We start from the raw sequence: 26,084 nt of genomic DNA, 5'->3' as shown, positions 1-26,084 counted from the left end.
CTTAAATTTTAGTTTTCTCTTAGGTTTAACTTGCCTCTTGGGTTTAAGTTGTCTCTTAAACTTAAGGAGACAAAGCTTAAAATTTGTCTCCTTTTAACTCCACCCCACCCCATCTTAACGCTATGTCCTCTAGTGCATGAATGTCCATCTTGAAAATGAGACCATCTCCCCATCTCCCATAATGATATCAGGTCACCTCTCTGCTTCTGAATCTCCAGGATAAAATAATCCAGGTTTGCCCATCCTCTCCCTATAACTAATATGCACTCTGTTGCATAAAACATCTCAATGAACCTCATCAAAAAGTCAGTCAGATTTATTATCAAAGTGCATACATGCACTCTGATGAGATTCATTTTCTCCTGCACCTTTTCCAAAGCTTCTACATCCGTCCTGTAATGGGGGCAACCAGAATTTCACATAGTACTCCATTTGTCATAGAAAAGTACAGCACAAAAACAGCTGTGATTAACTAAAGCTTTACACATTGTTTATTATGGTACTAGGAAGGAATTAGAAATTCTGTGCATTCGGAGCCATCTCCTAGTTTCTGCATTGAGGATTTGCTTTGTGTTGAGCTGTAAATAACATATGATTTCAGGTCCTATCAATGAGTGGCTGATGGTCAGAATTAACTCAGCTGGTGAAGGGCCTGTTCCCATGCTGTGCTTCGAAAAGTCAAACGTTTTGTTATTGCGATTGTCTCCATCTTTGGGCCCCGCCCTCACTGTAATAGGAGAGTCCACGGCTTTGAAATCAGCTAATTCTCAGGAAATGCTTAAAAACTATAAAAGTCCATGTGAACTATACTGCAACAAGAGTAAATTATAAAATCAAACTCCAAAGTTTAAAACTCAAAGTAAGTTTATTGTTAATGTATATGTCACCATATATTACCGTGAGATTCATTTTATTGCAGTAAGTACAAAGAAACACAATATATTTAATGAAAAATTACACACAAAGGCAGACAAATAACCAACGTCCAAAGACAACAATTGTGAAAACAAGTATGAAATAATAAATAATTCTGAGAACCTGAGCTGTCGAGTCATTGAAAGTGAGTCCATGGGTTGTGGAATCGATTCTGTGTTGAGGTGAGTGAAGTTCTCCTCGCTGATTCAGGAGTCTGATGGTGTAGGGTAATAACAGTTACTGAACTTGGTCGTGTGGGATCTGAGGCTCCTCAACCTCCTCCCTGATGGTGGTAGTGAGAAGAGAGCATGCACTACAATTTGCTTCCCTTTTGACACAGAGTTTCTTGGTTTAATTAAGATGATGGCAATTAAAGGCTGTGCTTTTTTTTCTTTACACATGGACTACAAGGCATGTAATCCTAATGGAAGGGCTTGTCCAGTCTGCAGTAATGGGCTGGATGGCTGACCTTGGATTTCAAAGCTTTCAGAAATTTAATCTCTCAAAAAATTAGGTAACAATAGTGCTTAAAAAGCACATATTTTTGTTCATGGCTATGTATACAGATGCTATAATCAGTTCTGATGAAGGGACTCAGCCTGAAACATCCTTTCCATAGATGCTGCCTCCACCACTTTGTGAGTGTGTTACTCCGGATCTCCAGCAGAATCTCTTGCGGCTACGATATTTTACATTTTAAGCTGGCCGACTCCAACCCTAACCTGTCACCAGTGCCCCACAACCTTCCTTCCCTCTCAGCCCAAACACTATTGAACTGAAAGAGGCCACCCATTACAATGTTCAGTCCGTGCAGAGGAATTCCTACCACAATTCCAGTTTTGTTTCCAGCCTTGGTTGTGGTAACTGTTTCGGGTGTGATCACAAAGCTCCCATTCATCTCCAGAAGCTCTGACTTATCCACTGAGTTCGTGCTGTGGAAGCAACAATCTACCTGAGGCGTTTTCCTCAGGAGATGAACTGGCTGATTTAATCTTATTCGGACACAGACTTGTGAAGTGAAACAGCAGAGACTGTGTCACTAAAACTCTTGCAACACCACTCAATGTGATACCCCCAAATTCAAATGAAATATCTGTGTTTACACTATACATTGAAGGCACAGCCACAGGCACCAGATGTGGTGACTTTGTGAGCTGGCTTCAGCAAATCCTTTCAGTATATTTATAATAAACATTCTACTCTCTTAAATCTCACTTCTAAAACTGTAAGAATTGCTGCTAATAAACATGAGATTCTGCAGATGCTGGAAATCCAGAGTAACACATATAAAATGCTGGAGGAACTTAGCAGGTCAGACAATAGCCAATGATTTGGGCCAAGACTCTTCATCAGGTCTCAGTTCCTCCAGCATTCTTTGTGAATTACTAATAACGTTCTCTTAAATCAACATTATATTCTGCATCCATGTGAAATTTGCTTCTTCTTCTTCTTTTGCCCATCACCCCTAGTGGGGCATCAAAATGAGAATGAGGTTTATTATCTCCATCTGTGGGCACAGCCCTCACTGTAGTAGGAGAGTCCACGGCCTTGAAATCAGCTAATCTCCAGGCTCCGTGTCTGCGGGCTCCACAATGTTTACTCTGCCATGCGCTGAACTGACACCGAGTTGGTGGCCTGCTCTGGCCATTCCAGGCTTCGTGTCTGTAGGCTCACTTTCATTCTAAATGCTACTTGCTTATACTGCTTGCAAGATTTGTTTCTCTCTCCCTGGCCCCCCTCTCCCCCACTCTCTCTCCCCCTCCCCCTCTCTCTCTCCCCCTCCCCCTCTCTCTCTCCCCCTCCCCCTCCCCCCCTCTCCCCCTCTCTCCCTCTCCCCACATTGGATGTTTGTTGAGCAAACACATGAGGAAATCTGCAGATGCTGGAAATTCAAACAACACACACAAAATGCTGGTGGAACACAGCAGGCCAGGCAGCATCTATGGGGAGAAGCGCTGTCGACGTTTCGGGCCGAGACCCTTAGTCCTGACGAAATGTCGACAGTGCTTTTCCCTATAGATGTTGCCTGGCCTGTTGTGTTCCACCAACATTTTGTGTGTGTTGTTTGGGTGTTTGTTGGTCTTTTTTTCAAGGGTTCTTTTGGGTTTTCTTTGTTTTGTGGCTGCCTGATAGGAGATGAATCTCAAGGTTGTATAATGTATACATACTTTGATAATAAATGTATTTTGAACTTTGTACCAGAGTCTGGAGCTTCCTCTGGCAGCTCGTTCCACATACCCACCTCCTTCTATGTGAAAAAGTTACCCCTCAGATCTGTCTTAACCCTTTTCCCTCTCACCTTAAATCTACATCCTTGGGCTGTATCACTCTCCAACTCATTTTCCCTTACCCTGTGAAAATGATTGTGAGTTTTCCCCTTACATAAGACTCTACTGATTTGAAATGCCTCAACACAAAGTCAATCCATGGCCTCCTATGCTCCAGGGAGAAACAGTCCCAGCCTATCCAGACCCTCCTTGTAATTCAAGCCTCCAGTCTCAGTAACACAGAACCATAGAACATTACAGCACAGAAACAGGATCTTCATGATCTTTTATTACCGGACCCTTTCCAGCTTAATTACTTCCTTCCTCTTGCTGGGTGACCAGACTGCACAAAGTACTTTAAGTGTGGCCTGGCCAATGACTTGTACAGCTCCCCGAGATCACTTGGTTTTAGGAAGACTGAAATCAGTAGTTTTATCCTACACTCTCTGCAACAGCTCAGTAAAGAGCAGAAAGCACCTTTGCTGTTGAAAAATGTAGTTTCTTTGTATTACAGTCTTAGGATGGGATCAGGAACTCCAGATCAGATTTATTTCTATTAACTATGGACGTAGGGTATTAAAGGACAAGTTCCTATAAAACACTGGAACTTTTTTTACTACATTAAAGATGCCACAATTTGGTCTTTAAGAGAGATGTTTCTGATTTCCAGTAAATTAAGGTAAGGCTTGCTTGAAGCATTCAATCCAGGTTTCTCAGATCAGTTATTAATGTCACCATATACAACCCTGAAATACGTTTTCTTGTGGGCATATATGATAAATAGAAGAAACACAATAGAATAAATGAAAGACTGCACCCAATGTGCAAAAAAAAAAAATCAAACTGTGCAAACATAAAAAGAAAGAGAAAATAATAATAACTAAATAAGCAATTCATATAGAGAATATGAGACTAAGAGTTCTTTCAACAGGAGATAAGTTTGCTTGAGAAAATACAGTAATTAATATCTGCAAAGTGTTACTTGGGTGAAGGCAAAATGTGTGTGCCATTTGCAACTAATATTGGATAATAAGTCCATTGTACTTGCAATGTTGGAAACCATTGACTATTTTTAAAGTTCAAATATTTATCAAGTCTTACAGAAAGGCCCTTGGGCATTCAACAGCACAGGGACATCCTAAATTAAAATCTCTTCTCATTAGGTTTGTATATGATTCTGAAGGATCTGTTTATTGTAATCATCTCAAAATTATTATTTTTAAAGGTTATTCCATTTCAGTGCCAAAAGCAAATATAAAATTTAATTAAATTCTCTTCCACTTTTTCCAAGAGAATACTAGGAAACGAAGTACCCAGAGTCTGTTTTTGCTCCATTGCTGATTTAATTAATTGCCCTACGTCAGTGCTGAAGATCACTTGTAAATGACCCAATGCACACTCTATACAAAGAATTAAGTGATATACTTTTCAAAAACAATTTTATAAATGTCTGTTTTCTAAAAGAGAGTCACTGAAACTGCCATTGGCAAAACCTTTACTCTTCTAATGCATTTTGAATCCTGAATTGCAAATTTGTAGGTCAGGAAACTTCAACATAGTACGGAACAGAACAGCACTGGAGAGAAACATTCGGCCCATGATGTTGTGCCTATCTTAATGCCATATTAAGATTGGAGTTTTGTACAATCTCCCCATGAGCGCAAGGGTTTCCTCCGAATGCTCCGGTTTCCTCCCACATTCTAAAGACACATAGGTCAGTGTTAGTAAGTTGTAGGTGAGCTAAGTTGGTGCTGAAAGGATGGTAACACTTGCAGGGTGCCCAGTACAATCCTTGGTGATTTAATTTGACACAAACGATGTATTTCACCCTATGTTTCAATGCCATTCATTCATTCATTATGTGCCTTGCTGTATGATGTGGGCGACCATGGCCTTGACCATGATTATTATGCCTCATAATTTTATCAAATCCCCCCCAGAACAACGCAAGTTTGCCCAAGCTGTCCTGATAGCTGATACCCTCTAATCCAAGCAGCATTCTTGTCAACCTCTACTGCACCTGTTCCACAGCCTGCACATCAAATACTGAAGATTTTCATCCAACTTCTATAACATCTGGATGAAAACATTACACATTTGCAGCATTCCCTCTGATTTTTTTAACAGCTGCACAGACCAACTAGTAACTCCCCTGGTTATGCACCCACTTGACATCAGGCAGACAATCTCTGAAGAGTATTGATAATGGTCGGAGTCCCACCCATCTTGTAAAGACACTGCCCAGAAGAAGGCAATGGCAAACCACTTCTGTAGAAAAATTTCCCAACAACAACCATAGTTATGAATAGACCATGATCATCCACATCATACGACATGGCACTTAATGAATGAATGAATGAATTCATTAACCCATAATTAATTATAGGGTATTTCACGATTATATTAACATCAATTTCGAAATTATATTAGCATAACTTCAAAATATTATTAGCATTATATAAAATGAAACTCCAGCTGTGCGGCAACAAAGGCTACGTGCGTGGGGGCATTTCAGTTACCGTGCGGCCATGTACCCGTGCAGCTTCGCAGGAACAGGGATCTGCATTTTCATGATTGTGCTTTATCACTTTGCATTTGCAATTGATGGCCCTCACCAGACAAACAGCAATGTGGTTCCCAGAGATTAGTAGCTCCCAAGTCCTTTCATTGTTGGTGTAGGATCAATGTTAAAGCAGGGGTTCCCAACCTGGAATCTATGGACCCTTTGTTTAATGTTATTGGTCCATGGCATATGAACAGTTGGGAAGCCCTGTGTTAAAGGATAGTTGATGATTAGGATAGGGTCAACGGGTTGAAGGCCTGTTTCTATGCTGTGCCTCTCAATGAGATTAAAAGATTAGCTCTATTTGCCTAATGTACATTGAAACATCGAAATATGTAGTTTTGCGTCAATGACCAACACAATCCGAGGACGTGCTGGATTCAGCCCACAAGTGTCGTCATCCTTCCGGTGTCAGCATAGCATGCCCACAGCTTACTAACCCTCACCCCTACGTCTTTGGAACATAGGAGGGAACTGGAGCACCCGAACAAAACCTACATAGTCACGGTGACAATGTACAGATAGCAGCGGGAACCAAAATCCCGCCAGCTGCTGCACAAACTGTCACCGAGGAGCTCCACTCTGTTCAGGGAAATCGAAAGGCTGAGAAAGGTGTTGTTCCCTGCAGAGAACAACCTCTTCCTGAAATTCCGGTGAATTCTGGGCATTTCTTCGGTAGCAGATGAGTGAGGTGATTGTATTCTTCCTGTCACATGATTTTATTGTATATTTGTAACAATCCATCTTTAAACATGGTAAAGTATACTGTGTAATGATTCCCCACTGGACAATGTGTATCACAAATCTTCCAATGGTGGTTCTGCAGCAGTGTGGTCCACAACTTCCAAATATAATATTCTATTATCTTCGTCGGGTACTTAATGTTTTTATAATATTTGAATAAACTTGTATATTTATTGGTAGACTAAGCATTCTTGTTCATTTAAATATGTCAATACAGGTTAAATACATGAATTGCATATGTCATCACACTACCACGTGATACATGTGCATCTCATGTAAAGTAAACACAAAGTGAGACACGCATTCCGGACTCCCATGTCTTCCTTTGTCTTTCAGAGGAATTAATCATCTCCTGTAAATGCAGTTAAGATAGAGGTGAGGAGGCAGCCTTGCTTGCCTCAATCTCCTTAGGAAGTGGAGGCGTTACTGTGCCTTCCTGTTCAGGGAGGTGATACTGAGGGACCAGCTGAGGAAATCCGTGATGTGAACTCCCAGGAACTCGGTGCACTTCACTCACTCTATGGAGAAGCCATGTATTCGCAGAGGGTGATGTTTTGTCTGCACCTCCCCGAAGTCCACAATGATTTCCTTTGTCTTCTCCACATTCAGGCTTAGACTGTTCTTCTCACCCCAACCCACCAGCCACTTCACTACCTCTCCATACTCCATCCCGTCATCGTTCTTGATAAGGCCAATGACTGTTGTGTCATCCGCAAACTCGATGACACGGTTTGAGCTGGATCCTGTGACACAGTCATGCATCATCAGTGTGAACGGCTGCCGGCTGAGCACACGGGCTTGGGGAGTGCCAGTGCTCAGTGTAATGGGATGGGAGACCTTGCTGCCCACACGAACAGACTGTGGCCTTACTGCTTAGAAGTCCAGTATCCAGTTGCAGAGGGAGTGTGGAGACCCAGCAAGGACAGTTTCCCCACTAGCTTCTGGGGCATGATGGTGTTGTACACTGAAATGAAGCCTATAAACAGCAGTCTGGCATATGAGACCACATTTTCCAGGTGGGTCAGGACAGAGTGGAAGCCAGAGGCTATTGCATTATCAGTGTACTCACTGGAATTCAGATGGACGACCACAGTGAAACCTTTTGAATATTGAAAGGTCTCAATAAAGTAGATGTGGAGAGGATGTTTCCTATGGTGGGGGAGTCGAAGACCAGAGGACACAGCCTCAGAAGAGAGGGGTGTCCTTTTAGAAAGGAGATAAGGAGGGACTTATTTAGCCAGAGGGTGGTGAATCTGTGGAATTCTTTGTACAGACAGCTGTGGAGGCCAAGTCATTGGGTATATTTAAGGCGGAGGTTGACAGGTTCTTGATTAGAAAGGGTATGAAGGGATACGGCGACAAGGCAGGGGATTGGGGCTGAGAGGGAAAATAGATCAACCATGATGAAATGTTGGAGCAGATTGACAGGCCAAATGGCCTAATTCTGTTCCTATATCTTATGGTCGTATGGCAAGTTTTTTTTACACAGTGAGTGGTAAGTTTATGGAACACTCAGCCAGGGGTCATGGGAGGGGCAGATATATTAGGGACATTTAAGAGACTCTTAGGTAAGTAGATGGATGAAAAAAAAATAGAGGGCTATTTGGGAGGGAAAGGTTAGATTGATTTTAGAGCAGGTTAAAAAGTTGGCCAACATTGTGGCCGAAGAGCCTGTACCGTCCTGTACTCTTTTATGTTCATAAAGATAAACTACCGTACTTGAGCAAAGTCCAAGAAAAACAACCTGCTGGGGGAACTCAGGGGACAGGCAGCACTTGAAGAGGGAAAACAACTGTCAGTGTGTCATGTTAAGACTCTTAAAGTGGACCTGAAACAGTGAATATCTATTTCCCACCACAGATGCTGCCTGACCCAGTGAGTTCCTCCTTTTTTGTTGCTCCATATCCCAAAGTCTTCATTACTTTGTGTCTAAGACTCCCTAAGATTTTGAGTTCTTGAGCTGGGAAATGGCTCCAAATCAACCCAACCTATTGCTTCTTCCCCTCTGCCATCAGATTTCTGAATGGACATTGAACCCATCAACACTAACTTACTAAGTTTTTTTCTCTTTTAGCACTATTTATTTAATTTAACTTTAAAAAAATGTATACTTACTGTAATTTTCAGTTTTTTATTATTACGTATTGCAATATTGGGTGGTGGGGTGGAGATACGTCTCCACCAAAGGAGGTGTAAGGCACTCCTTCCCTCCGCTAGTCTGCAGGTCACCCCTGGGCAAGGTGTACACTTATGTAGCTCCCCCCCCCCCCCCGAATCAGGGTCACATGAAGCCATGAGAGCAAGTGATGGATGGTCGTTTGAGCCGCTGGTGCAGATCACAAGTCCTAGTTATGCGACCACTGACCCCAGGTAGACAATCTCTGAAGAGTATTGATAATGGCTGGGGTCACCCGTCTTGTAAAGACACTGCCCAGAAGAAGATAATGACAAGCCACTTCTGTAGAAAAATTTGCCAAGAGCATGACTGCTCTTGACTGGCCATGGAAAGACCATGACCAATTCCATCATACAACACGACACATAATGATGATGACTGTAATGTACTGCTGCTGCATAACAACAAATTTCATGGCATTTGCCAACGATATTAAACCTGCTTCTGATTCTCCTGACATCGAACCTCATTCGATGGTTAAACATCTGCAGATTTTCTATCCGGTTCTAATCTACTTCACTAGTTTCCAGAAGTATAAATTTAGATCAAGGCTACGTCATGGAACCCAAAGGTTTTAACAGCTGTTTATTAATATAAAGCTAATAATTGACTGTGCTAGGAAGAGATTAGTCATTATAGATAGAGGAAATGCTGGAAACAGTAATGAAGGCAGCTGTGCTGTCTGTATTTAAAGGTGATAAAGAGGGTGTAGAGTTAGGGCAAATAAAAGGATTATTAAAAAGGCCGCCAGGTGGCACGATAGCGTAGCAGTTAGTGTAATGATTTACAGTGCCAGAGATCAGGTTCAATTGTCTGTAAGGAGTTTGTGCGCTCTCCCCGTGACTGCGTGGATTTCCTCCGGGTGCTCCAGTTTCTTCCCACTGTCCAAAGGTGTACCGGTTGGTGGGTTAATTGGGTGTAATTGGGCAACACAAGCTAATTGGGCCAGACGGGCCTGTTACTGTGCTGTATTTCTAAATAAATAAACATTACCAGCAAGAAGGAGCTGGTTTGTCTAGATCAAATGATGAAAAATAAAGACATATAAGATGAGAAAATGGTTTTATCAAGCTGATATCAGAAGAGATTATTTCCCTTTGTTGGGTGACGCCAAGAAAATAAAATTGTAATTCCATCAGCTCCAATTTTATTCTTGAAGACAGAATAGAGGCTTAAGGCAGGATCCTGTACAGTGTGGAAGAACAGAGGGATCTTGGGGTCCACTTCCATAGATCCCTCGAAATTCCCACTCAGATTGATAGGGTTAGAGGCATAATGGCCATCGTTACTCAGGGGGTTGAGTTTAAAAGTCACAAGGAAATGTTGCTGCTCTATACAACTCTGGTTTGACCACACTTGGAGTATTGTGTTCAGTTCTGTTCGCCTCAAAATAGGAAGGACGTGGAAGCTTTAGAGAGGCTGTAGAGGAGATTTACCAGGAGGTTGCCTGGATCGGAGAGCATGTCTCATGAGGATGGGTTGAGTGAGCTGTAGCTTTCTTCTTTAAAGTGAAGGAGGATGAAAGGATGACTTGATAGTGGTGTATAAGATGATAAGAGGCATAGGTAGAGTGGACAGACAAAGACTTTTTCCCAGGGCAGAAATGTCTAATACAAGGGGACATAATTTCATAGGGTTTGGGGGGGAAGTTATAAGTATGTTTTTTACACAGAAAGAGGTGGGTGTGTGGAATGCCCTGCCAGGGGTGGTGGTTGAGGCAAATACATTAGGAACATTTAACAAACTCTAAGATAGACACATGGATAATAGAAAAATGGAGGTCAGGGAAGGGAAGGGTTAGACTGATCTTAGAGTAGGTTAAAGGGCCAGCACAACATTGTGGGCTGAAGGGCTGGAACTGTGCTGTACTGCTCTGTATTCTATTTAGTAGTGGTGCAAACTCAGAGGATTGAGAATCTCACCATTATTTATACATTAAGCATGAAATAGGTCGTTTCAGCCCTTCACACCGAACTACCCGGCACCCCCCAGTTTAACTCTAGCCTAATCACTGGACAATTTACTATGACCAATTAACCTACCAACCCAGTATGTCCTTGGACTGTGGGAGGAAAGCCGTGTGGTCATGGGGAGAACGTACAATCTCCTTACAGGCAGTGGCAGGAACTGAGTAGTCCTCTGTAAAGTAATGGTGGTGCAGCCTCACAGTATCCCGGTACTACTCCCGATTCCAATTCGGAAATCTGAGGGGTGAAATGGTAGATGGAATTAAATCCATATAGCAGTGTGATGATGCACGCTGAGAGGTCAGATGCAAGAGTGAATGGGTGCGGTAAATTGCACAACTCCTAGGAGTGTTCTTGTACAGAGGGATCTTACAGTGCGGAATCTTTGTAAATCTCTGTTCCACACACCCACCACTCTCCGTGTGAAAAAACAATTCCAGCTTCACCCCCTCCACTTCATGTTTCCCCCTTGAAATTTTGTTGTTGTCGTTGTTCAGTTGAGTCTAACTCTTCGTGACCTCATGGACATAGGGTTTTCAAGGCAAGATATGGAAGTAGATTGCCTTACACACAGATACTGCTGCTGTCCAGGTTGGGACCCGACTGGGTTTGAACTTAGGACCATCTGCCTTGAAGTGTTGATGCCACTACACCATCAGCCAGCCATCACAAATCAGCCATTTCCACCCTGGGAAAAAGTCACTGCCTGTCCACTGTATCTACGCCTCTTATCATCTTGTACACTGCGGTAGTGTAGGGGTTCGTGCAACACTATTACAACTCACGGCGGTCTGGAATTTGGAAATGAAATCCAGCGCCATTCTGTGAGGAGTTTCTGTACGTCTTTGCTGTGGAATACCTGAGTTTTCCCTGGGAGACCCTGTTTCCTTACACAGTTCAAAGATGTACCGGGTGAGTTAATTGGTCGTTGTAAATTGTCCCGTGTTTAGGTTAGGGTTAATTGGGGTTATGGGGTTGCTGGGGCAGCACAGCTCGAAGAGTCGGAAAGATGTATTATATCGCTAAATAAATAAAACCAAGTCTCATCCAAGAGTAAGTTTTTGAAGAGTATTTTTTCTAAATCATATGTTCTTGGTTCTGTTGTGTGTTGCTACCATATTTTTTTTCTTTTTATGTTTGTATATTTATCTTTTCATTCCTGGTGCAGATTACCAGTTATTTATGTTAGATAGGATTTCATCCAATCCTGCGCTGACCTCAAATGTTGTATTTAAATGCAGTAAAGGTGGGCTTTAACTACGTTCTGCTGTTTAATCAGGTGCCAAACTGACCTTCTTCAAAAATTCAACTTCAAGTTCAAGTTTAATTGTCATTCAACCACACACTAAATGGAGCAGGCTTCCTCTGAGCCTAAGTTACAAACAGAACACACAGCACACATAGATACAATCTGCTCGCTATATTATAGAAAGCCAGCCAAAACCAAGCCGGGCAGTCCCAGTACAGGCCGTCACAGCGGTAACAAAAGAGTTCCAGTTTTATAGACATCCTGGCTGATTTTATACATAAATCACAAAATACATGAAAATCATTCAATATGGTAATCATTCTTCCACAGTACTGAGACAGATGGCATTAAGAGCAGAGGAAACTGATAAAAAAGCACGATTAGTAAAAGTGAGAGGAAAGTAGTTCTGTTGCTCATAAGATTGAACGTGTGTACAAGTGTTGGATTTTTATAACACAGAACAGTACAGCACAGTGCAAGCCCTTCAGCCCACGATGCTGTACTAACCTTTTAAACTACTCTAAGGTCAATCAAATACAAAATGCTGAAGGAACTCAGCAGGTTAGGCAGCATCCATAGAAAGAAATAAACAGTTGACTGTTCAAGTCGAGTCCCTTCATCAGAAATGTCGACTGCTTAATCCCCTCCATAGATGCTGCCTGACCTGCAGAGTTCCTCCAGAATTTTGTGTGCTTCGCTGGATTTCCAGCATCTATAGAGCCTCTTGTGTTTATAAGATTCATCTAACCTTTCCCTCCAACATAGCCCATAATCCATTTTCCTGTCATCCATGCGCCCATTGAAGTTCCTAATGTATCAGCTTCAGCACCACCCTCGGCATAGTGTTCCAGGCATTTATCATGCTCTTCGTAAAAAGTGAGATTTTTTTCTCAGGGCAGAAATCATTAATATGAGGGGGCATCATTTTAATGTGATTGGAGGAAAGAACATTTTGCCTCAGTATTCACCAGTGAAAAGGACCCGGCAATTGTGGAGATAACTCAGAGCAGACTGAAACGCTTGAGCATGTAGACATTAAGAAAGGGATGTGCTGGAGCTTTTGAAAAGCATCAAGTTGGATAAGTTCCCGGGACCGGACGAGATACACCCCAGGCTACTGTGGGAGGTGAGGGAAGAGATTGCTGAGCCTCTGGCGATGACCTTTGCATCATCAATAAGGATGGGTGAAGCACCAGAGGATTGGAGGGTTGCAAATATGTTCCCTTGTTCAAGAAAGAAAGTATAGATAACTCAGGAAATTATAGACCAGTGAGTCTTACTTCAGTGATAGGCAAGCTGTTGGAGAAGATCCCGAGAGGCAGGATTTATGAGCATTTGGAGAGACATAATCTGATTATGGATTGTCAGCTTGGCTTTGTCAGGGGCAGGTCATGCCTTATGTACCTGATTGAATTCTTTGAGGATATAATGAAACACATTAATGAAGGTAGAGCAGTGGATGCAATGTACATGGATTTCAGTAAGGCATTTGATAAGGTTCCCGATGCAAGGCTCATTCAGAAAGTAATGAGACATGGGATCCAAGGAGACCTTGCTTTGTGGATCCAGAATTAGCTTGTCCACAGAAGGCAAAGGGTGGTTGTTGATGGTTTGTATTCTGCATGGAGGTCGGTGACCAGTGGTGTTCCACAGGGATCTGTTCTGGGACCCCTCCTCTTTGTGATTTTTATAAATGACCTGGATGAGGAAGTAGAAGGGTAAATTTGCTGATGATAAAAAAGTTGGGGGTGTTGTGGAAAGTCTGGAGGGTTGTCAGAGGATACAGCAAGACATTGATATGATGCAGAACTGGACTGAGAAGTGGCAGATAAAGTTTAACCCAGATAAGTGTGAAGTGATTCATTTCGGTAGATCAAATTTGAAGACAGAAAAAACATTAATGGTAAGACTCTTGGTAGGGTGGAGGATCAGAGGGATCTTGGGGTCTGAGTCCATAGGACACTAAAAGCTGCTGCACATGTTGACAGTGTTGTGAAGAAGCCATATGGTGTGTTGGCCCTCATCAACCATGGGATTAAGTTCAAGAGCCGTGCGGCAATGTTACAGCTATATAAGGCCTTGGTTAGACCCCACTTGGAGTACTGTATTCAGTTTATGATTGTGTGGATATCCAGAGGCTTTTTCCCAGGGCTGAAATGGCTAACACAAGGGGGCATAGTTTTAAAGTGCTTGGAAATAGGTACCGAGGGGATGTCAGGGGTAAGTTTTTCACACAGAGAGTGGTGGGTGTGTGGAATGCACTGCCGGCAGCGGTGGTGGACACAGATACAACAGGGTCTTTTAAGAGCCTCTGAGATCGGTACATGGAGCTTAGAAAAATAGAGGGCTATGCGCTAGGGAAACTCTAGGCAGTCTCCAGAGTAGGTTACATGGTCAGCACAATGTTGTGGGCTGAAGGGCCTGTAATGTTCTATGTTCCATCACACACTGATCAGAATAATGCTCTGCGTAAAAAGAAGTTCCCATCTCCAATCATCTGGTGCATTTTCCAATTAACAAAAATAATTCAAATCTTGTTATTAAATGATCCTTCACCACGAGTAACATAACCAGAACATGGGCTGGTGCTGAGCTGCTGAAGCGCAGGTCCTGTTGTGTTGTGTTTGAGATTTGTTTGCGTCCGAAAGACTCTGAGCCACATTGAAATGATTTTGAGAAAGGCTTCCGGTACTGAGAGGGGTTTCTTCCAGCAATGGGGTTTGTATGCCAGGACATACATGTTCTACATTCATAGAGAAACACACAGAAACAGCTCCTTCAGTTTGACAATTCCTTCCAATCAACAGCCACATGGATTCAGAATCATCTACTTGTCATATGTACTTTGAAACATACAACTAAAAGCATCATTTACGTTAACAACCTAAGGAGCTGCTGGGGGCAGTTCACAGGTGTCTCCAGGTATTCCATCACAAACACAGTGTGCCCACTATTCCTTACCATCACCCATATAACATAGAACGTAGAACAGTGCATCACTGGTCAGGCTATTGGAACTACAGTGTTATGCCAATCTTGATGCCAATTTATACTAAAGGTTCTCCTCCCATGTATCACCATATCCCTCCATTCTCTTCATATTCATGGGTCTATCTAAAAGCCTCTAAAACTCCACTAGACTGCCCAATTTCACTACTCCTCTGGTAAACTCCACGAGACTGCCCAATTTCACTACTCCTCTGGTAAACTCCACTAGACTGCCCAATTTCACTACTACCCCTGGTAAACTCCACTAGACTGCCTGATTTCACTACTCCCCTGGTAAACTCCACGAGACTGCCCAATTTCACTACTACCCCTGGTAAACTCCACTAGACTGCCCAATTTCACTACTACCCCTGGTAAACTCCACTAGACTGCCCAATTTCACTACTCCCCTGGTAAACTCCACTAGACTGCCCAATTTCACTTCTCCCCTGGTAAACTCCACGAGACTGCCCAATTTCACTACTCCCCCGGTAAACTCCACTAGACTGCCCAATTTCACTACTCCTCTGGTAAACTCCACTAGACTGCCCAATTTCACTACTCCCCTGGTAAACTCCACGAGACTGCCCAATTTCACTACTCCCCTGGTAAACTCCACTAGACTGCCCAATTTCACTACTCCCCTGGTAAACTCCACGAGACTGCCCAATTTCACTACTCCCCTGGTAAACTCCACGAGACTGCCCAATTTCACTACTCCCCTGGTAAACTCCACTAGACTGCCCAATTTCACTACTCCCCTGGTAAACTCCACGAGACGGCCCAATTTCACTACTCCCCTGGTAAACTCCACTAGACTGCCCAATTTCACTACTACCCCTGGTAAACTCCACTAGACTGCCTGATTTCACTACTCCCCTGGTAAACTCCACGAGACTGCCCAATTTCACTACTACCCCTGGTAAACTCCACTAGACTGCCCAATTTCACTACTACCCCTGGTAAACTCCACTAGACTGCCCAATTTCACTACTCCCCTGGTAAACTCCACTAGACTGCCCAATTTCACTTCTCCCCTGGTAAACTCCACGAGACTGCCCAATTTCACTACTCCCCCGGTAAACTCCACTAGACTGCCCAATTTCACTACTCCTCTGGTGAACTCCACTAGACTGCCCAATTTCACTACTCCCCTGGTAAACTCCACTAGACTGCCCAATTTCACTACTCCCCTGGTAAACTCCACGAGACTGCCCAATTTCACTACTCCCCTGGTAAACTCCACGAGACTGCCCAACTTCACTACTCCCCTGGTAAACTCCACTAGACTGCCCAATTTCACTACTCCCCTGGTAAACTCCACGAGACTGCCCAATTTCACTACTCCCCTGGTAAACTCCACTAGACTGCCCAATTTCACTACTCCCCTGGTAAACTCCACGAGACTGCCCAATTTCACTACTCCCCTGGTAAACTCCACTAGACTGCCCAATTTCATTACTACCCCTGGTAAACTCCACTAGACTGTCCAATTTCACTACTCCTCTGGTAAACTCCACTAGACTGCCCAATTTCACTACTCCCCTGGTAAACTCCACTAGACTGCCCAATTTCACTACTCCCCTGGTAAACTCCACGAGACTGCCCAATTTCATTACTACCCCTGGTAAACTCCACGAGACTGCCCAATTTCACTACTCCCCCGGTAAACTCCACTAGACTGCCCAATTTCACTACTCCTCTGGTAAACTCCACTAGACTGCCCAATTTCACTACTCCCCTGGTAAACTCCACGAGACTGCCCAATTTCACTACTCCCCTGGTAAACTCCACTAGACTGCCCAATTTCACTACTCCCCTGGTAAACTCCACGAGACTGCCCAATTTCACTACTCCCCTGGTAAACTCCACTAGACTGCCCAATTTCACTACTACCCCTGGTAAACTCCACTAGACTGCCTGATTTCACTACTCCCCTGGTAAACTCCACGAGACTGCCCAATTTCACTACTACCCCTGGTAAACTCCACTAGACTGCCCAATTTCACTACTACCCCTGGTAAACTCCACGAGACTGCCCAATTTCACTACTCCCCCGGTAAACTCCACTAGACTGCCCAATTTCACTACTCCTCTGGTAAACTCCACTAGACTGCCAATTTCACTACTCCCCTGGTAAACACCAGTAGACTGCCCAATTTCACTACTCCCCTGGTAAACTCCACGAGACTGCCCAATTTCACTACTCCCCTGGTAAACTCCACGAGACTGCCCAATTTCACTACTCCCCTGGTAAACTCCACTAGACTGCCCAATTTCACTACTCCCCTGGTAAACTCCACGAGACTGCCCAATTTCACTACTCCCCTGGTAAACTCCACTAGACTGCCCAATTTCACTACTCGCCTGGTAAACTCCACGAGACTGCCCAATTTCACTACTCCCCTGGTAAACTCCACTAGACTGCCCAATTTCATTACTACCCCTGGTAAACTCCACTAGACTGTCCAATTTCACTACTCCTCTGGTAAACTCCACTAGACTGCCCAATTTCACTACTCCCCTGGTAAACTCCACTAGACTGCCCAATTTCACTACTCCCCTGGTAAACTCCACGAGACTGCCCAATTTCATTACTACCCCTGGTAAACTCCACTAGACTGCCCAATTTCACTACTCCCCTGGTAAACTCCACGAGACTGCCCAATTTCACTACTCCCCTGGTAAACTCCACTAGACTGCCCAATTTCATTACTCCTCTGGTAAACTCCACGAGACTGCCCAATTTCACTACTCCTCTGGTAAACTCCACTAGACTGCCCAATTTCATTACTCCTCTGGTAAACTCCACTAGACTGCCCAATTTCACTACTCCCCTGGTAAACTCCACGAGACTGCCCAATTTCACTACTCCCCTGGTAAACTCCACTAGACTGCCCAATTTCACTACTACCCCTGGTAAACTCCACTAGACTGCCTGATTTCACTACTCCCCTGGTAAACTCCACTAGACTGCCCAATTTCACTACTCCCCTGGTAAAATCCACGAGACTGCCCAATTTCACTACTCCCCTGGTAAACTCCACGAGACTGCCCAATTTCACTACTCCCCTGGTAAACTCCACGAGACTGCCCAATTTCACTACTCCCCTGGTAAACTCCACGAGACTGCCCAATTTCACTACTCCCCTGGTAAACTCCACTAGACTGCCCAATTTCACTACTCCCCTGGTAAACTCCACGAGACTGCCCAATTTCACTACTCCCCTGGTAAACTCCACTAGACTGCCCAATTTCACTACTCCCCTGGTAAACTCCACTAGACTGCCCAATTTCACTACTCCCCTGGTAAACTCCACGAGACTGCCCAATTTCACTACTCCCCTGGTAAACTCCACTAGACTGCCCAATTTCACTACTCCCCTGGTAAACTCCACGAGACTGCCCAATTTCACTACTCCCCTGGTAAACTCCACTAGACTGCCCAATTTCATTACTACCCCTGGTAAACTCCACTAGACTGTCCAATTTCACTACTCCTCTGGTAAACTCCACTAGACTGCCCAATTTCACTACTCCCCTGGTAAACTCCACTAGACTGCCCAATTTCACTACTCCCCTGGTAAACTCCACGAGACTGCCCAATTTCATTACTACCCCTGGTAAACTCCACTAGACTGCCCAATTTCACTACTCCCCTGGTAAACTCCATGAGACTGCCCAATTTCACTACTCCCCTGGTAAACTCCACTAGACTGCCCAATTTCATTACTCCTCTGGTAAACTCCACGAGACTGCCCAATTTCACTACTCCTCTGGTAAACTCCATAAGACTGCCCAATTTCATTACTCCTCTGGTAAACTCCACTAGACTGCCCAATTTCACTACTCCCCTGGTAAACTCCACGAGACTGCCCAATTTCACTACTCCCCTGGTAAACTCCACTAGACTGCCCAATTTCACTACTACCCCTGGTAAACTCCACTAGACTGCCTGATTTCACTACTCCCCTGGTAAACTCCACTAGACTGCCCAATTTCACTACTCCCCTGGTAAACTCCACGAGACTGCCCAATTTCACTACTCCCCTGGTAAACTCCACGAGACTGCCCAATTTCACTACTCCCCTGGTAAACTCCACTAGACTGCCCAATTTCACTACTCCCCTGGTAAACTCCACGAGACTGCCCAATTTCACTACTCCCCTGGTAAACTCCACTAGACTGCCCAATTTCACTACTACCCCTGGTAAACTCCACTAGACTGCCTGATTTCACTACTCCCCTGGTAAACTCCACGAGACTGCCCAATTTCACTACTACCCCTGGTAAACTCCACTAGACTGCCCAATTTCACTACTACCCCTGGTAAACTCCACTAGACTGCCCAATTTCACTACTCCCCTGGTAAACTCCACTAGACTGCCCAATTTCACTTCTCCCCTGGTAAACTCCACGAGACTGCCCAATTTCACTACTCCCCCGGTAAACTCCACTAGACTGCCCAATTTCACTACTCCTCTGGTAAACTCCACTAGACTGCCCAATTTCACTACTCCCCTGGTAAACTCCACGAGACTGCCCAATTTCACTACTCCCCTGGTAAACTCCACTAGACTGCCCAATTTCACTACTCCCCTGGTAAACTCCACGAGACTGCCCAATTTCACTACTCCCCTGGTAAACTCCACTAGACTGCCCAATTTCATTACTCCTCTGGTAAACTCCACGAGACTGCCCAATTTCACTACTCCTCTGGTAAACTCCACTAGACTGCCCAATTTCATTACTCCTCTGGTAAACTCCACTAGACTGCCCAATTTCACTACTCCTCTGGTAAACTCCACTAGACTGCCCAATTTCACTACTCCCCTGGTAAACTCCACGAGACTGCCCAATTTCACTACTCCCCTGGTAAACTCCACGAGACTGCCCAATTTCACTACTCCCCTGGTAAACTCCACTAGACTGCCCAATTTCACTACTCCCCTGGTAAACTCCACGAGACTGCCCAATTTCACTACTCCCCTGGTAAACTCCACTAGACTGCCCAATTTCACTACTACCCCTGGTAAACTCCACTAGACTGCCTGATTTCACTACTCCCATGGTAAACTCCACGAGACTGCCCAATTTCACTACTACCCCTGGTAAACTCCACTAGACTGCCCAATTTCATTACTACCCCTGGTAAACTCCACTAGACTGCCCAATTTCACTACTCCCCTGGTAAACTCCACTAGACTGCCCAATTTCACTTCTCCCCTGGTAAACTCCACGAGTCTGCCCAATTTCACTACTCCCCCGGTAAACTCCACTAGACTGCCCAATTTCACTACTCCTCTGGTAAACTCCACTAGACTGCCCAATTTCACTACTCCCCTGGTAAACTCCACGAGACTGCCCAATTTCACTACTCCCCTGGTAAACTCCACTAGACTGCCCAATTTCACTACTCCCCTGGTAAACTCCACGAGACTGCCCAATTTCACTACTCCCCTGGTAAACTCCATGAGACTGCCCAATTTCACTACTCCCCTGGTAAACTCCACTAGACTGCCCAATTTCACTACTCCCCTGGTAAACTCCAAGAGACTGCCCAATTTCACTACTCCCCTGGTAAACTCCACTAGACTGCCCAATTTCACTACTCCCCTGGTAAACTCCACGAGACTGCCCAATTTCACTACTCCCCTGGTAAACTCCACTAGACTGCCCAATTTCATTACTACCCCTGGTAAACTCCACTAGACTGTCCAATTTCACTACTCCTCTGGTAAACTCCACTAGACTGCCCAATTTCACTACTCCCCTGGTAAACTCCACTAGACTGCCCAATTTCACTACTCCCCTGGTAAACTCCACTAGACTGCCCAATTTCACTTCTCCCCTGGTAAACTCCACGAGACTGCCCAATTTCACTACTCCCCCGGTAAACTCCACTAGACTGCCCAATTTCACTACTCCTCTGGTAAACTCCACTAGACTGCCCAATTTCACTACTCCCCTGGTAAACTCCACGAGACTGCCCAATTTCTCTACTCCCCTGGTAAACTCCACGAGACTGCCCAATTTCACTACTCCCCTGGTAAACTCCACGAGACTGCCCAATTTCACTACTCCCCTGGTAAACTCCACTAGACTGCCCAATTTCACTACTCCCCTGGTAAAATCCACGAGACTGCCCAATTTCACTACTCCCCTGGTAAACTCCACTAGACTGCCCAATTTCACTACTACCCCTGGTAAACTCCACGAGACTGCCTGATTTCACTACTCCCCTGGTAAACTCCACGAGACTGCCCAATTTCACTACTCCCCTGGTAAACTCCACTAGACTGTCCAATTTCACTACTCCCCTGGTAAACTCCACGAGACTGCCCAATTTCACTACTCCCCTGGAAAACTCCACTAGACTGCCCAATTTCACTACTCCCCTGGTAAACTCCACGAGACTGCCCAATTTCACTACTCCCCTGGTAAACTCCACTAGACTGCCCAATTTCATTACTACCCCTGGTAAACTCCACTAGACTGTCCAATTTCACTACTCCTCTGGTAAACTCCACTAGACTGCCCAATTTCACTACTCCCCTGGTAAACTCCACTAGACTGCCCAATTTCACTACTCCCCTGGTAAACTCCACTAGACTGCCCAATTTCACTTCTCCCCTGGTAAACTCCACGAGACTGCCCAATTTCACTACTCCCCCGGTAAACTCCACTAGACTGCCCAATTTCACTACTCCTCTGGTAAACTCCACTAGACTCACCAATTTCACTACTCCCCTGGTAAACTCCACGAGACTGCCCAATTTCACTACTCCCCTGGTAAACTCCACTAGACTGCCCAATTTCACTACTCCCCTGGTAAACTCCACGAGACTGCCCAATTTCACTACTCCCCTGGTAAACTCCACGAGACTGCCCAATTTCACTACTCCCCTGGTAAACTCCACTAGACTGCCCAATTTCACTACTCCCCTGGTAAACTCCACGAGACTGCCCAATTTCACTACTCCCCTGGTAAACTCCACTAGACTGCCCAATTTCACTACTACCCCTGGTAAACTCCACTAGACTGCCTGATTTCACTACTCCCCTGGTAAACTCCACGAGACTGCCCAATTTCACTACTACCCCTGGTAAACTCCACTAGACTGCCCAATTTCACTACTACCCCTGGTAAACTCCACTAGACTGCCCAATTTCACTACTCCCCTGGTAAACTCCACTAGACTGCCCAATTTCACTTCTCCCCTGGTAAACTCCACGAGACTGCCCAATTTCACTACTCCCCCGGTAAACTCCACTAGACTGCCCAATTTCACTACTCCTCTGGTAAACTCCACTAGACTGCCCAATTTCACTACTCCCCTGGTAAACTCCACGAGACTGCCCAATTTCACTACTCCCCTGGTAAACTCCACTAGACTGCCCAATTTCACTACTCCCCTGGTAAACTCCACGAGACTGCCCAATTTCACTACTCCCCTGGTAAACTCCACTAGACTGCCCAATTTCATTACTCCTCTGGTAAACTCTACGAGACTGCCCAATTTCACTACTCCTCTGGTAAACTCCACTAGACTGCCCAATTTCATTACTCCTCTGGTAAACTCCACTAGACTGCCCAATTTCACTACTCCTCTGGTAAACTCCACTAGACTGCCCAATTTCACTACTCCCCTGGTAAACTCCACGAGACTGCCCAATTTCACTACTCCCCTGGAAAACTCCACGAGACTGCCCAATTTCACTACTCCCCTGGTAAACTCCACTAGACTGCCCAATTTCACTACTCCCCTGGTAAACTCCACGAGACTGCCCAATTTCACTACTCCCCTGGTAAACTCCACTAGACTGCCCAATTTCACTACTCCCCTGGTAAACTCCACTAGACTGCCCAATTTCACTACTCCCCTGGTAAACTCCACTAGACTGCCCAATTTCACTACTCCCCTGGTAAACTCCACGAGACTGCCCAATTTCACTACTCCCCTGGTAAACTCCACTAGACTGCCCAATTTCACTACTACCCCTGGTAAACTCCACTAGACTGCCTGATTTCACTACTCCCCTGGTAAACTCCACGAGACTGCCCAATTTCACTACTACCCCTGGTAAACTCCACTAGACTGCCCAATTTCACTACTACCCCTGGTAAACTCCACTAGACTGCCCAATTTCACTACTCCCCTGGTAAACTCCACTAGACTGCCCAATTTCACTTCTCCCCTGGTAAACTCCACGAGACTGCCCAATTTCACTACTCCCCCGGTAAACTCCACTAGACTGCCCAATTTCACTACTCCTCTGGTAAACTCCACTAGACTGCCCAATTTCACTACTCCCCTGGTAAACTCCACGAGACTGCCCAATTTCACTACTCCCCTGGTAAACTCCACTAGACTGCCCAATTTCACTACTCCCCTGGTAAACTCCACGAGACTGCCCAATTTCACTACTCCCCTGGTAAACTCCACGAGACTGCCCAATTTCATTACTCCTCTGGTAAACTCCACGAGACTGCCCAATTTCACTACTCCTCTGGTAAACTCCACTAGACTGCCCAATTTCATTACTCCTCTGGTAAACTCCACTAGACTGCCCAATTTCACTACTCCTCTGGTAAACTCCACTAGACTGCCCAATTTCACTACTCCCCTGGTAAACTCCACGAGACTGCCCAATTTCACTACTCCCCTGGTAAACTCCACTAGACTGCCCAATTTCACTACTCCCCTGGTAAACTCCACGAGACTGCCCAATTTCACTACTCCCCTGGTAAACTCCACGAGAATGCCCAATTTCACTACTCCCCTGGTAAACTCCACTAGACTGCCCAATTTCACTACTCCCCTGGTAAACTCCACGAGACTGCCCAATTTCACTACTCCCCTGGTAAACTCCACTAGACTGCCCAATTTCACTACTACCCCTGGTAAACTCCACTAGACTGCCTGATTTCACTACTCCCCTGGTAAACTCCACGAGACTGCCCGATTTCACTACTACCCCTGGTAAACACTAGACTGCCCAATTTCACTACTACCCCTGGTAAACTCCACGAGACTGCCCAATTTCACTACTCCCCTGGTAAACTCCACTAGACTGCCCAATTTCACTTCTCCCCTGGTAAACTCCACGAGTCTGCCCGATTTCACTACTCCCCCGGTAAACTCCACTAGACTGCCCAATTTCACTACTCCTCTGGTAAACTCCACTAGACTGCCCAATTTCACTACTCCCCTGGTAAACTCCACTAGACTGCCCAATTTCACTACTCCCCTGGTAAACTCCACTAGACTGCCCAATTTCACTACTCCCCTGGTAAACTCCACTAGACTGCCCAATTTCACTACTCCCCTGGTAAACTCCACGAGACTGCCCAATTTCACTACTCCCCTGGTAAACTCCACTAGACTGCCCAATTTCACTACTCCCCTGGTAAACTCCACGAGACTGCCCAATTTCACTACTCCCCTGGTAAACTCCACTAGACTGCCCAATTTCACTACTCCCCTGGTAAACTCCACGAGACTGCCCAATTTCACTACTCCCCTGGTAAACTCCACTAGACTGCCCAATTTCATTACTACCCCTGGTAAACTCCACTAGACTGTCCAATTTCACTACTCCTCTGGTAAACTCCACTAGACTGCCCAATTTCACTACTCCCCTGGTAAACTCCACTAGACTGCCCAATTTCACTACTCCCCTGGTAAACTCCACTAGACTGCCCAATTTCACTTCTCCCCTGGTAAACTCCACGAGACTGCCCAATTTCACTACTCCCCCGGTAAACTCCACTAGACTGCCCAATTTCACTACTCCTCTGGTAAACTCCACTAGACTGCCCAATTTCACTACTCCCCTGGTAAACTCCACGAGACTGCCCAATTTCACTACTCCCCTGGTAAACTCCACTAGACTGCCCAATTTCACTACTCCCCTGGTAAACTCCACGAGACTGCCCAATTTCACTACTCCCCTGGTAAACTCCACGAGACTGCCCAATTTCACTACTCCCCTGGTAAACTCCACTAGACTGCCCAATTTCACTACTCCCCTGGTAAACTCCACTAGACTGCCCAATTTCACTACTCCCCTGGTAAACTCCACGAGACTGCCCAATTTCACTACTCCCCTGGTAAACTCCACTAGACTGCCCAATTTCATTACTACCCCTGGTAAACTCCACTAGACTGCCCAATTTCACTACTCCCCTGGTAAACTCCACGAGACTGCCCAATTTCACTACTCCCCCGGTAAACTCCACTAGACTGCCCAATTTCACTACTCCTCTGGTAAACTCCACTAGACTGCCCAATTTCACTACTCCCCTGGTAAACTCCACGAGACTGCCCAATTTCACTACTCCCCTGGTAAACTCCACTAGACTGCCCAATTTCACTACTCCCCTGGTAAACTCCACGAGACTGCCCAATTTCACTACTCCCCTGGTAAACTCCACGAGACTGCCCAATTTCACTACTCCCCTGGTAAACTCCACTAGACTGCCCAATTTCACTACTCCCCTGGTAAACTCCACGAGACTGCCCAATTTCACTACTCCCCTGGTAAACTCCACTAGACTGCCCAATTTCACTACTACCCCTGGTAAACTCCACTAGACTGCCTGATTTCACTACTCCCCTGGTAAACTCCACGAGACTGCCCAATTTCACTACTACCCCTGGTAAACTCCACTAGACTGCCCAATTTCACTACTACCCCTGGTAAACTCCACTAGACTGCCCAATTTCACTACTCCCCTGGTAAACTCCACTAGACTGCCCAATTTCACTTCTCCCCTGGTAAACTCCACTAGACTGCCCAATTTCACTACTCCTCTGGTAAACTCCACTAGACTGCCCAATTTCACTACTCCCCTGGTAAACTCCACGAGACTGCCCAATTTCACTACTCCCCTGGTAAACTCCACTAGACTGCCCAATTTCACTACTCCCCTGGTAAACTCCACTAGACTGCCCAATTTCACTTCTCCCCTGGTAAACTCCACGAGACTGCCCAATTTCACTACTCCCCCGGTACACTCCACGAGACTGCCCAATTTCACTACTCCCCTGGTAAACTCCACTAGACTGCCCAATTTCACTACTCCCCTGGTAAACTCCACGAGACTGCCCAATTTCACTACTCCCCTGGTAAACTCCACGAGACTGCCCAATTTCACTACTCCCCTGGTAAACTCCACTAGACTGCCCAATTTCACTACTCCCCTGGTAAA

General features: G+C 45.2%; 2 protein-coding genes across 6 annotated transcripts in view; one reads left to right on the top strand and one right to left on the bottom strand.

Annotated features, from left to right (window-relative positions):
* The window catches only part of matn4 (matrilin 4), a 92,146-nt gene that overhangs the window by 1,290 nt on the left and 64,772 nt on the right, over positions 1-26,084 (top strand). The gene's annotated exons all lie outside the window — the stretch shown is intronic.
* The window catches only part of rbpjl (recombination signal binding protein for immunoglobulin kappa J region-like), a 98,564-nt gene that overhangs the window by 51,548 nt on the left and 20,932 nt on the right, over positions 1-26,084 (bottom strand). The gene's annotated exons all lie outside the window — the stretch shown is intronic.

This window comes from Hypanus sabinus, chromosome 9, assembly GCF_030144855.1.
Source record: "Hypanus sabinus isolate sHypSab1 chromosome 9, sHypSab1.hap1, whole genome shotgun sequence".
Lineage (NCBI taxonomy): Eukaryota > Metazoa > Chordata > Chondrichthyes > Myliobatiformes > Dasyatidae > Hypanus > Hypanus sabinus.
Note: the sequence above shows the minus strand (reverse complement) of the source record. Positions and strands in the feature narration are given on the sequence as shown.